This window comes from Larimichthys crocea, unplaced genomic scaffold (assembly GCF_000972845.2).
Source record: "Larimichthys crocea isolate SSNF unplaced genomic scaffold, L_crocea_2.0 scaffold123, whole genome shotgun sequence".
NCBI classification, from domain to species: Eukaryota; Metazoa; Chordata; class Actinopteri; family Sciaenidae; genus Larimichthys; species Larimichthys crocea.
Window position 1 is genome coordinate 13876 of NW_020851695.1, and position 14017 is coordinate 27892.

The following is a 14017-nucleotide window of genomic DNA, read 5'->3' on the forward strand; positions in this document are numbered from 1 at the left end:
ACAAAAATGGACAATGAATTACAATGAATGATAAAATGGGACACATGAATTAACAATGAATGATCAAATTATACAGTAGCAGTGGAACTGTGATAGAGAGAGAGACCACAGATGCACAGGCAGCAAATCATCAACTAATGAACTATAACAACTGTAATGGAGATTGTTAACAATAATGACAGTGTAATATGTGTCAGTGGACGTATGCAGGATCACAGCAGCAGCCACGATCCATAATTTATTATTATTTTTATTTGTTTTATGAAGTGCAGTGTTATTTGTTCAAGTCTCAATCCTTCTTTCTAGATGACGAGTGCCTACGACATCGCCACCTACCACACGACGCTCTGGGAGTAGTGCACGACGTGCGTAGGCAACTATTGTTTCTTCTGCGTGTTCATGGCATATTTTCATTTTCCGCCCTTATTTCGAACAGTTAATGCGGCCGCAGCGGCGACGAGAACCCCAACAAATATGATATAAAACGTGCGTCTTGATCCCGAATCGAGTGCTATTACTTTCTAAGAGATTCGCGTGTTTTTCGGAATTTTCTGGAAAATGCGAAAAATTTACCATAGGAATGAATGGGGCGAGGCCTGAAAAAAGTTACTTTCAACAGACATTTTCAACAAATGAACTGCTCTGGCATACTTTCACGAGAGACTGCATTTGAACTTTAAAAACGGAGTGTATGCTTCCCTTATCTTCAGGGATTCACGACACTCCCATCGACAGCTTTTACGTTTTTTAAACTATCAAGGCCAAAGTTGCAGAGTTTTTAGTCAATTCTCGGGTTTTATAATGGGGTGTATGTGGCGAATGTTGAGCTAGACGTGGATGAATGCATCAGCTTGAGTGAGGAGCAGGGAGAAAAATCATGAAAAATTATAAAACGTATTCGACTACCGTGGCCTCAAATGCCCCACTACAGACATGGATATCCCCTCAAATGGTAGGAAAATTCGAGTGATCGCGGGTAGGAAGTGATAACACCGGTTGAGCTTTCTCTTTTATATGTTTTGGCTCCATTGACAGGCTAAACTGATCGAGTACTCCCATCCCAGCCTCATTCCACTCCCATGTTAAAAAAGGGAGGAAATTTTTGTAAGGAAGGCAGAAGTTAAACGTTTCTCTCTTTGCTCCTGAGGGCACGTTTCTTCATTTATCGACACAAAAAGAACTATGTAAAACGATCGGAAGGGCATGCGATTGCCCCAGTTAGTCGGTGTCATGATTGAAATACGTTTGGCCATAGGGCCCTCCTCTTCGAGGGCTGGTCTCAGCATTTTCCCACTCTCTCTGTCAGGATTTTCACTGCCGTTCCCAACTGACCACACAGTTGCGAACGATTTTGAGGCAGTTATTGGCTTCATTGAACTTGTCTGTGTTAAAAATGGCTGACAGAGACAAGCAGAGCAGCTAGCACATTAGCGCTAGCTGTAAAAAAGACAGCTAACTGCTAAAATAGCGGCCAATGCTAAAATTACTGCAAATGGTAATTGCTAGCACAGTCAACGCTCAGCAATTAGCATTAGCCACTAATAAACCAAATACATGCTACTTGTTAAAATGCTAATGCTAACATGTAATGCTAATTAACATTGCCACTAGGGATGTAACGATACATCGTGCCCACGATTAAAATCGGTACAAATGTTGTGACGACGCCATCGGTTGACAGGGGAAAAATGAATCGCGATTTCTGGCGAACTTTATTAGAAATAGGTTGACGTTGATGGCTGCAGCTTCCACTCCCGGTCTGCCTTTCTGTTCTTCACACACACACACACCACACACACACACACACACACACAAAACACACCCCTCACACACATGCGCAGTGTTGGTAATCGGCGTCCAGGGCCTGACTGTACTGTAAATGATACCATAACACAAACACCCAGGAATTCACGATGTGCAATTTGCACTTCAACGCAACTTCAGTGAATCCCCGTGAATTCAGGGGTGTTGCAATTTTAACCAATCACCGCAACTTCTGCGCAGTCTGCACGGGGGATTAAAGTCGGGCCAGGGACGGCCACACGGTGCGGGAGGATCCCTTCGTGGGGATTAAAGGGTAAATGAGCTATCATCTTGTTGTTTATTTCAGTTAGCTTCAACTTCAAGCTGAAAGGTAATGGTCAGATAGCTGCTTGCTGCGAGCCCTATATAAGCATACACAAAACTGCTTGAGAGTTTGTAATAGAGAGCATGATTTTGTGCTCCCTACATAATGAAACAACTGAGCTTGTTTTGTTCAGTGGTCTAATTGTCTGTAGCTTATTTGATTTAAAAAAATCGTGAAAAAATCGTATCGTGAACAAAAAAATCGTGAATCGAGTCGTGAGTTGAGTGTATCGTTACATCCCATTAGCACACTAAGAATTAAAATACATGATCATTGTTAACATGTTAATGTTAACTGCTAAAGCTAATTAGTATTAGCCACTAGGAATTAATACCTGTAATGTTAACATCTAATGTTAATTGCTAGAGCACGTCACATGCTAGTCACTCATTTTTAGTCATAAGATACATGCTAATGTTAATATGGTAAGGTAACATGTAATGTCAGCGCTAGCAATTGCCTTAGCACGAATAACCAAATACATGCTACTTGCTAATATGCTAATGCAACATGCTAATGTTAATTAGCACTAGCCACAAAGAATTAAATACATGCTAATTCTACCATGTTAATGTTAATTGTTAGCCGTCTGCGCTAGCAATGAGCATTAGCCACGAAGAATTAAATACATGATCATTGCTCACTGTTAATGTTAATAACATTAGCCACTAGGAATTAATGTACATGCTCATGTTAACATGCTAAGCTAACCTGCTAATATATAATTGCTAGCGCGTTGTCTGTCTAAAATGACAGACAATGACAGCCGAGCACTAGCGTGTTAAACGTTTAGCATTAGCCATTAAGTATTAAATAAATGCTATGTTAACCTGCTAATGCTAACCTGGTAATGGTAACTGCTAATGCTTATTGTACTATTAGCCAATAAGATTAATACATGCTCATTGATAACATGCTAATGCCAGCATGCTAATGTAACTGCTAGCACGTTAATGCTAGCCACTCATTTTCAGTTAAGAATACATGTTAATGCAGCGTCAGAGGCAGCAGAGCAGCAGCTCCTTAGCGCTAGCTGTAAAGAACTGCTAACTGGTAACATTAGCGGCACTGCTAAAATTAATGCAATTGCTAACATACTAATTAACATTGCACTCAAAATGTAAAGACAATGGTAATTTGTTAACACGGTAATGTCAATTGCTTGCGCAGAGGCTTAGCTGCTCTGTGTCTAAATAAAAATGTTAAAATGACCATTTGAGGTGTGCTTTTTGACTACAGACCCCCGGCACATCCCACTCGTCACTCTCAAAATTTCTGCCCGAATTTTCCTAGTTCATTGTTTCGCCCTTTTTCGAACATTATGCGGCCCGCAGCGGTGAGAGGACCCCAAACAATTATATATCAAAACGTGCTCTTGATCCGAATCGAGTGCTATTACTTTCTAAGAGATTTGCGGTTTTTCGCGAATTTATTCTGGAAAAACTGCGAAAAATTTCCCATAGGGAATGACTGGGGAGGCCTGAAAAAAAAGTACCTTTCACACAGACATTTTCAACAATGATGCTCTTGCATTACATTTCAACCGAGAGACTTCGTTTGAACTTTAAACACGCAGGTATGCATTCCCTTTCTTCATGGATTTCACTACACTCATCGACAGCTTTTACCGGTTTTTAACTATCAAGGTCAAAGTTGAGCAGGTTTTTAGTCCAAATTTCTGGGTTTTAATGGGTGTGTATGTGGCGAATGTTTGTGCTAGAGTGGATGATCATCAGCTGGACTGAGGAGCAGGGAAGAAAAATCAGTGAAAAAATAAACGTATTCGGACTACCGTGGCCTCGAATGCCCCACTACAGACATGATATTCCCCTCAATGTAGGAAAATTCGAGGTGATCGCAGCATACACACTGTTGAAGCTGTCTCTTTTAATGTTTTGGCTCCATACAGGCTAACTGATCGCGTACTCCCATCCTCAGCCTCATTCACTCCATGTTTAAAAACAAGGGAAATTTTCTTAAGGAAGGCAGAAGTAACGTTTTCTCTCTCTTGTCCTGAGGGCACGTTTCTTCATTTATCGACACCACATAAACTATGTAAAACGATCAGGAAGGGCGCGATGCCCCCAGTTATGTCGATTCAATGAGTGGAAAATACGGTTTTGGCCATAGAGCCCTCCTCTTCAAGGGGTAGTCTCAGCATTTGTCCCTCTCTCTGCTCAGGATTGTGGCTGGCTGGCCCCCGCCGGGCACATTTCCTCCGAGGTGGTGCGCCGCGACCGGCTCTGCGTTTACAGTGCCCGGACCTCGCCGTTTTCCCGGGCCGTGGACTCTATAAAGGGTAATGAGCTATCATCTTGTTGTTTTTATTTTCAGTTAGCTCATACTCAAGCTGAAAGGTAATGGTCAGATCAGCTGCTTGCTGGCAGCCCATAAGACACACAAACTGTTTGAGAGTTTCTGTAAAGCGAGATTTTTTCCTACAAATAAAAGATATTTTTATTGGTCATAATTGTCTGTAGCTCATTTTGATTTAAAAAACTTGTGAAAAAATCGTAATCGTGAAACAAAAATCGTGAGTCGTGGTTGAGTGTATCGTTACATCCTATTAGCCACTAAGAATTAAATACATGATCATTGTTAACATGTTAATGTTAACCTGCTAAGCTAATTAGTATTAGCCAATAGGAATTAATACCTGTTAATGTTAACATGCTAAGTGTAATTGCTAGCACGTCAATGCTAGTCACTCATTTTCAGTCACAAAGAATACATGCTAATGTAAACATGCTAATGTTAACGTGCTAATGTAATTGCTGCGCGTTGTCTGTCTAAAAATGACAGACAATGACAGCAGAGCAGCTAGCGCGTTAACAATTAACATTAGCCATTAAGTATTAATACATGTTAATATTAACATGTTAATTCTACGTTGGTAACGGTAACCTGCACTGCTTATTGATTACTATTAGCCACTAAGATAAATACATGCTCATTTTAACATGCTAATGCTAACATGCTAATGTTAATTGCTAGCAAGTTAAGGCTAGCCACTCATTTTCACTAAGAATACATGTTAATGCTAAACATGCTAATATTAATTGTTCGCGCGTCAGGACCGCAGAAGCTAGCGCTGCGTAAAGACATGCTAATTGGTAAACTAGCGGCCAATGCTAAAATTAATGCAAATGCTAATATACTAATTAACATTAGCCACTAAAAATTAAAGACATGGTAATTGCTAACATGACCGCTAGCAATTATCATTAGCATGTTAGCAATTGCCATGTTTTTAATTTTTTAGGGCTTAGTGTCTTATGCTGATTAGTGGATAATAGCCACTAAGCCACTAAAAAATTAAAGACATGGTAATTGCTCCTGTTTCTAATAAAACATGTTAAAAATGACTATTTGAGGTGTGCTTTTTGACTACAGACCCCCGGCAACAGCCCACTCGTCACTCTCAAAATTTCTGCGGGAATTTTCTAGTTACTTATAATGTTGTTTGGTGCATGCTAAACATAATACTGGTGAAGTAAGAATTAGACTGAAACAAGTTTTAAACACAAGTTTGTTTTTTTGAGCAAAGTTAGTGTTGCCACTGATGACGACCGCGCGGCAGCCTCTCGCTCGGGCCCGGTGCTTCTGCCATGGTGAGTGTGTTGTCTCGTGTTTGTGACTGTAAGCCGTGCAGCGTCTGGGCGAGACGAACTTCAGCTTGTTGTTGTTTTCTATCGAAGCAGAGCTGTCTTGTGGGCAGAAAACCACGAACAGCCAATCAGCTAACAGACAGGCGGACCCAGCATGCGGAAACAACCTATCACCAGTAACAGGCAAACAGCCAATCATTCAGCAGCTGTGTAGTTCGGTTGCGATTCCAAGTTGGTTTGTTTACAAAGGAGTAGCATGCAGTGAGAAGCTGGGAGGAGAGTAGAGGCGGCCGCTATGTAGCGGAGACTGGCACCGGTAGTATAGTAATCCATGGTAGTACCGTCGTGTAGAATTTCTAGTATAGTAGCGACGGTTATGATTAGGCACCGCGGGGTACCGTGTATACCGTGGGTATCGTGCAACTCTGGATTCCTGGGGGTACCATTAAATATCTCCAGCCACTGGACATCAGCGTGAACCGGGCATTTAAAGTGGCACTGCGCGAAAGTGGGGGCTTGGGACAAGCGGCGAAAAATCTTTTACCAAAACAGGCGGCATGCGAAGAGCATCTTGAAATCAGTCTGCCAGTGGATCCTAAATGCGTGGAGCTGTGTCAAAACATCAACCATCACCAACGATTCCGAAAGGCTGGACTGCTGCGTGATGAAGAGGCGGTGCGCACTCAAGTGACATCGAAAATGAGGAGAGTGACAGTAAGTGATGGATCCTGAGGCGTTAATTCGGACATGAGTAGAGGACTTTGATGGTTCGGCGCAGGAGGAGGATGAAGAAGGCGATCAGTGACTTTCTGGTAGGATGCAGTATATGGCATATGTTTTACAGTTATTAGGAGATACTGGAATGCTGTTCATGCCCTTTCATGTTCATTGTTTGAGTAAAAAACATAAGCCACGTAATTTGGTGTTGCTGATACAAACGTATATTTCACGGTAGCTGCGTTACAGACACCGTTAGAAAAAAAGCATTTACAATATATTTGTTTATGTTACTAAGCGAATTAATTTTAAAAAGTTAAAAAATCCTTACATGTGATAAAATTTGGTTTAAGTTCTCTGTACAAAACATACAAGTGAAAAGAGTGATGTTGTCCCTTACCTGTCCGCTTGTGTCACCCGCTGTCAGTGATCATTTCTTACAGTAATAAAAACATATAATGAAAATAAATAGTTTTTGAGCTATTTTTATCTATTACTACGTGGGATACCTGCGGCTTAAATCCGGGCTTGTACAAGTACAAAATTGATTTTCTTTCTAAAATTAGAGTATGCGCTTTTAATCAGGTGCGCTCTGTAGTCCGGATTTACGGCAGATCACCAGGGCCGGACGGAATACCACCTGAATTTCACATCACTTTTTGGTCCTTGCTCAGCCCGCTGCTAGTGGATATGATCCAGTATTCAATTCGAGTGGGTTCGTTCTCCAGGAATGTTATTCTGCATTAATCTCACTGCTTCTTAAAAAGAAAGGATCCGGTTGAGTGCTCTAGCTATAGGCCTCTTTCACTTTTAAACGCAGCTTAATGTTTACACCAAAAAATTGGCTCGGCGGCTCCAGGGCCATATGTCAGATTTGGTTCATAGTGATCAGACAGGGTTTATAAAGTCTAGGCTTGCTACAGATAATGTCAGAAGATTATTACATGTTATAGATGGTGCTCAAAGCTTGGATTTCCCTGCCGCTGTCCTGTCACTAGATGCAATGAAGGCCTTTGACCGCCTAGAGTGGCCTTTTCTTTGGTCAGTGCTCGAGTCTATGGGGTTTGGCTTGTCGTTCATTAATATGATTAAGGTGTTATATAATAACCCCAAGTAGGCCTGTGTTGAAAAAATCGATTTTCCGATTCTGAATCGATTTGCATATTAATTCCTTAAGATCGATTCGTACATCCAAAGATCGATTTAATTAAATAAAAATTTTAATACATTTTCCCCCGGTGAACTTTAATCCCACTAGTCGCGTCATTGAATTGAAACAGGCGTGCACCATGTTTAAAAGGGAGACACCGGCTTGCTCCAGGTGGGACTGATGAATAGAGCGGCAAGGTGTATGGGGGTGTCCCCGTTAAAGGACGGAGGCAGATGTCCAGTGTTTATGAAGATTTATGTGGTTCTATAATAAAATACAAAACAGCAATCAGAATAGCATGAGCTATCATAATGCACAAATAATAACACTGGCTAAAGGACTGTTACTGAAAGATACGCACGTCTTATGTAACAACATACCCACACGAGGCTTTAGCTTTGACGGCGTTGATTAGCTAATTAGCCGAGCATTAACACAATATAAGTTCGTCAACATATTACAAATAATAATTACACAACACGGCATCCAACTTGGACGGTAAGTTGGTGGAGAAGCTCACCTTTTCTCTTCACACACTATAAACCCACGATGCAGGTATAGGAAAAACACAGGCAAGAAATACATCATACACTGCTCTTTAGCGGAGCTATAAACTTCTCTCTACACTACGATTATGATAATCGATTCTCAGTCTTAAGAATCGGAATCAAATCGATTCTTGGAATTTGAATCGATACCCAGCCCTACCCAACAGCTGTAGTACTTACATGCAAAACCATTGGCAGAAATCAGCTTTGCTACCTTTAAATCAGGCCGCGTGTAATGCTCCCGTCCCGGCATCTATTCCAGTCACTAAAAACTTTATTTATTTGGGGATAGATATCTCTTCTTCCATACAGACAATAATCAAAAACAATTGTTATAACACACTTAATAAAGTAATGGCGATTTGGACAGGTGTTTCTAGCCTGCCTAACTCACTTTGGGGCAGGTATCCATATTAAAATGAAAATTCAAGTGTCAATTTGTTAGCTTGATGCTCCCCCTTCCCCCACCCCCTAAATATTGGTGCAAGTTACAGTCTGCAATAACTAAATTTCTTTGGCCAGTAAACGTCCTCGCTTTAAACTCACCACAATGCAGCGAGAAAGGCAGGACGGTGGCCTGTCACTTCAAACGTCAAGCTTTATGGGTGGGCCTTCACACTTGACCTCTCTTGACTTGGTTTCAGTCTGATGCTCAAGTGTCATGGCGAGATGTGGAGGAGCGGATGAGCTCCGTACTCTTTTATCAACATCTTGCATTCTAATGTTTCACTCCATCATTGCCGTTTGAGATTTGGTACTATGATTTCATATTTGCTATCGACTGGGAAGGGTGGAGAACTGGTTGGCTGCTTTGGCGGTTGGGGCCCACACTCTCAAATATTTAACAACGACAGATTGTTGATTGGCGGTCATCCTATTCGGTTTCCTGATTGGGAAATAAAAAAACATTTCTATACTAGCTGATATTTATGGGGATGAAGGGTTACTTACTTTTCAGAATATATGTGTTTAGCATGGTGTGCCTCGTACCTCCTTTTTCTTTTATTTGCAACTGAGATCGACTTTAAAAGACAACGGCGTCCCTTTGCAGAGACTCTACTGGTTCTTATTAAAGCATTCTTACAGTCCTCTGGCGCTGGACACGTGTGGAGGAGAGATGTTCTGGGTTTGGAGGCTTGTTTGATTGGGAAAAGTGTGGTTAGTGTAGGCTTATCATCTAGAAACCCTGATCATCAGCAAATACATTACAGTATAACTATATACACAGGGTTTATTTAACTCTAGGAAGCTTCATTTGATGAGGTTATTAGCGATCTATGTGTACTTTTTGTTCTTCCAAAGTGGTTGGCACTTTTTTTTCACATGTTTTGGGAGTGTACCCCAGTGGCCGACTTTTGGAAGATGGTTGCTATGAACCTCTCTAAGTTGTTTTAAGATCAAATTGCCCTGTTCGCCTTCCACACTCATTTTGAATGTCAGGGCTGTGTTTGTCACTGGTTGAGAGAAGAGCTTTGCTGGCTGGTCTTACAGCTGCAAAAAAACTGGTTGCTGCTCGGTGGAAACCTCCGCACTCGCTCTCTTTTCGGGCATGGGTTCTAACATTTCTGGATATTGCTTACTTGGAGCTGTCGACAGCCAGGGTCCACAGAGCAAAAGAGTCAGCAATACAGGCTGGGATTCACTTTGAACTATTCTCCGTGGGTTGCAGGTGTAACTTGTGTGATGTGGAGTTCTGGATCCAGGGGGTGGGTGGTTTATTGTGGGGGTTCCCTATGGACTGAGCTACTGCCCCCCCCCCCCTCTTATCAATATATATTTACAATATATGTTATCATTGCCATCATTGCTCAATTATGTATACTGTCTGATTAAAAATATTGACAAGTTTATGAAATTAGGTGTGAAAATCAGGTAAAAACTAGAAAATTTCTAAAGAAATTTTGAGTGTGCGTGACTCTGGCCCGTCGCCCCCATACATTATTATATAGCATGTCTTGCTCTGCTGTCCTCTATGTCTTTTTGTCTTTCTCTCTCTGTCTGTCTGTCTGCCTTTCAATTCAATTCAATTCAGCTTTATTGGCATGGTAAACATGTTTACATTGCCAAAGCGTGTAACAACAAAAAGCACAGATAAATGTTTTAACATAAAATACAGGAATATCAAATAATAATAAATTCTGGACTACAGAGCGCACCTGATTAAAAGCCGCATACTCTAATTTTAGAAAGAAAATCAATGTTGTACTTGTACAAGCCGGATTTTAAGCCGCAGGTATCCCACGTAGTAATATGAAAAATTAGCTCAAAAACTCATTCATTCTTTCATTATATGTTTTTATTACTGTAAGAAATGAGTCACTGACAGCGGGTGACAAGCGGACAGGTAAGGGACAACATCCTCTCTTTTCACTTGTATGTTTGTACAGAGAACTTAAATCCAAATTTTATCACATGTAAGGATTTTTTAACTTTTTAAAATTTAATTCGCTTAGTAACATAAACAAATATATTGTAAATGCTTTTTTTCTAACTGTGTCTGTAACGCAGCTACCGTGAAATATACGTTTGTATCAGCAACAAACAAATTACGTTGCTTATGCTTTTTTACTCAAACAATGAACATGAAAGTGCATGAACAGCATTCCAGTATCTCCTCAGGATCTCATCACTTACTGCATCACTCTCCTCATTTTCGATGTCACTTGAGTGCGCACCATCCTCTTCATCACGCAGCAGTCCAGCCTTTCGGAATCCGTTGGTGATGGTTGATGTTTTGACACAGCTCCACACATTTAGGATCCACTGGCAGACTTGATTTAAAGATGCTCTTCGCATGCGGCCTGTTTTGGTAAAAGATTTTTCGTCACTTGTCATCCAAGCCTCCCACTCTTCGCGCAGTGCCACTTTAAATGCTGGGTTCACGCTGATGTCCAGTGGCTGGAGATACTTAGTGGTACCCCCAGGATTCACAGCTGGAATTGTGTCTTCAACCACCAGAGTGATCGCTTTTAACTTAAAGGCCGCATCATATGCTTTTCTTCGAGTATTTTCCATGTTGATGAGGGTTAGTAGAAATGACTGATTTACAATAGTTGTGATAGTACGCTTGATAGTACGCTTTTTGGTGCCACGAAAAAACATGACTGATCATACAATTTCATTGGACCTCTGTCTAGACCGCTCATCAATTTTATTGGTCTATGTGCTAGGCAAACGTTTTTTGAAAAAGTATCAAACAGTAGCGCGCGTATAGTCGGAATTTTCCGTAATAATAATAATAATACTTATAATAACTACATACTAATAATAATAATAATAGGGAGTTTTTGGATGGGGTTTAGTGTCTCAAAGTCCCTCTGCGTGTTTGTAATTTGTGGAAAGTATGTGTCTCTAATGTCCTGGTATAGTTGGCAGGTGGTTAAGAAATGCAGCTCAATCTCCACCTCGTGTTGTGTGCAGTGGGTGCACAGTCTGTCTTCTCTGGGCAGCCACGTCTGTCTGTGTCGGCCTGTCTCTACGGCCAGGCTGTGGTTTCTGAGTCTGTACATAGCCAACGTTTTCCTCAGTCTGGGGTCTGTTACACAGCTCAGATAATCTGCCATGGAGTATTTTCTGTTTAGGGCCAAATAGCACTGGAGTTTGCTTTGGGTTTTGGTTGCAGATGTCCAATAGTTGATGTAATTGTCTTTTTCTTTAGTTATGATTTGGTGAGGCTGGATTGTGTGAGGGCGGTCTTGGTGCCCTGTGCTGTTGGCACTGAGCCGGTGGACCAGCTGGCTGAGGGGACACCCTTCTTTGCTCTCTCTCCTCTTGGCATTGCAGGGCCTTGTAGTGGTAGGAGCTGGGCTCGCTGGCTTTGAGGTGTTGGTAGATTTGATGGCTCTTTTTTGTATCCGAATTAAAAGGGGAAATTGTCCTAATTCAGCTCGACATCCATTACTGGGGGTGTTCCTTTGGACTCTGAGAATGCTCTTACAGATCTCAGTATGTAGGCTTTCCATTGGGTGTTTGTCCCATTTTTCAAAGTTTTGATTTATAAGAGGGCCCCATACTTCACTACCATACAGTAAAATAGGTTCAATTATAGAGTGGAATATTTTGAGCCAGATTCTAACGGGTATATCAATAACTGAGGACTTCTTTAAGGCGGAAAAAGCTTCTTCCCTTGTCTCTGAGTTCATTAATGGCCAGATTAAAATTTCCTGTGGAGCTAATTTTGAGTCCTAAATATGTGTAGTTATGTGTGTGTTCAATGTCAGCGGAGCCCAGTAAGAACTTTTAGTTTGGGTTTCCCTGACATCTGGGTCGTTTCTGGAAGACCATAATCCTCGTCTTCTCTAGGTTAACTGTCAGGGCCCAGGTCTCACAGAAGTTTTGCAGATGATCTAGTTTTATCTCTTTAGATGGAGCTAACAGTATTAGATCATCTGCAAAGAGTAGGCATTTAATATCTGTGTCAGAGAGAGTGAGGCCAGGGATATCCGACTGTTCAAGTGATTTTGTAAATTCATCAATATAAATGTTAAACAGGGTGGGGCTGAGACTGCAGCCCTGTTTCACCCCTCTGCTTTGGAGGAAGAAATCTGTTTCCATGTTGTTGATCTTCACAGCACATTTATTATTTATGTACATTGTTTTAATTATGTCATAGATTTCCCCCCCTATACCTTTTTCAATTAACTTTAGGAACAGACCACTATGCCAGATTGAGTCGAATGCTTTTTTGAAGTCTACAAAACAAGAGAAAAATTTGTTCTTGTTTTGATGAACATGTTTGTTAATGAGAGTGTGAAGGGTATAGATGTGGTCAGCAGTTCGGTGTCGTGGTGTAAATCCAATTTGGCTCTCAGAACGTTCTGTTCGCTGAGGAAGTCTTGCAGTCGGCTGTTTAGGATGCTGCAGAATACCTTCCCCAGGTTGCTGCTGACACATAAGCCTCTGTAATTGTTTGGGTCAAATTTATTTCCATTTTTAAAGATTGGTGTTATGATTCCTTTGCTCCAGATGTCAGGGAAATACCCAATGTTGAGGACAAGGTTGAATAATTTCAAAATGCCAATGTTGAATTTCTTGCTGTTAAATTTCAGCATTTCATTTAAAATGCCATCGGGACCACTGGCCTTCCTTGATTGTAGGGCCTGGATTTTAGTTAGTAGCTCCTTTTCAGTAATTTGATAATCTAAAGGGTTCTGGTTGTCTTTAACGACTGATTCTAGAGTTTGTAATTTGTTCAGGAGCTCATTTTGGGCCGAATTCAGTGTAATAGTACTATACAGGTTTTCAAAGTGTTGTTTCCAAATTTCACCATTTTGAATAGCCAATTCTTCTTTGTGTGGTTTGCTGATTGTTTGCCATTTTTTCCAGAAATCATTTGAGTCAATGGATTTTATTCCTTTCTCTCACTGTCTGTCTGTCTGTCTGTCTGTCTGTCTGTCTGTCTGTCTGTCTGTCTCTGTCTGCCTGCCTTTCTCTCACTGTCTGTCTGTCTGCCTTTCTCTCACTATCTGTCTGTCTGTCTGTCACTGTCTGTCTGCCTTTCTCTCTCTCTCTCTGTCTGTCTGTCTGTCTGCCTTTCTCTCACTTTCGGTCTCTTTCTGGGGAGCAAGAACTGTGGGGGTTGTGCCAAATAAAACAACTAAAGTACAAAAAAAAGGGCCTAGCTCAACCGTATCTGGCAGCAACGAAAAAGCAATCTCTTGTCTACCAAAATCTCTGAAAAGAATAAAAATACACTAGAGGCAACAACCCATAACCTAGTGTGATAACAATTAATTTCTGTGTGCACGAATGTATGGGGTACCCCAGCCTTACCTCAGTTCTATCCCCCACCACAAACCTTCATAGAACATCAGTAAGTCATCGAGAGAGAGAGAGAGAGAGAGAGAGAGAGAGAGAGAGAGAGAGA

At 41.2% G+C, this 14017-nt stretch overlaps 1 protein-coding gene across 1 annotated transcript in view; it reads right to left on the minus strand.

Moving 5' to 3' along the window:
• blvra (biliverdin reductase A) overlaps positions 1–14017 on the minus strand; it is a 29703-nt gene that overhangs the window by 3226 nt on the left and 12460 nt on the right. The gene's annotated exons all lie outside the window — the stretch shown is intronic.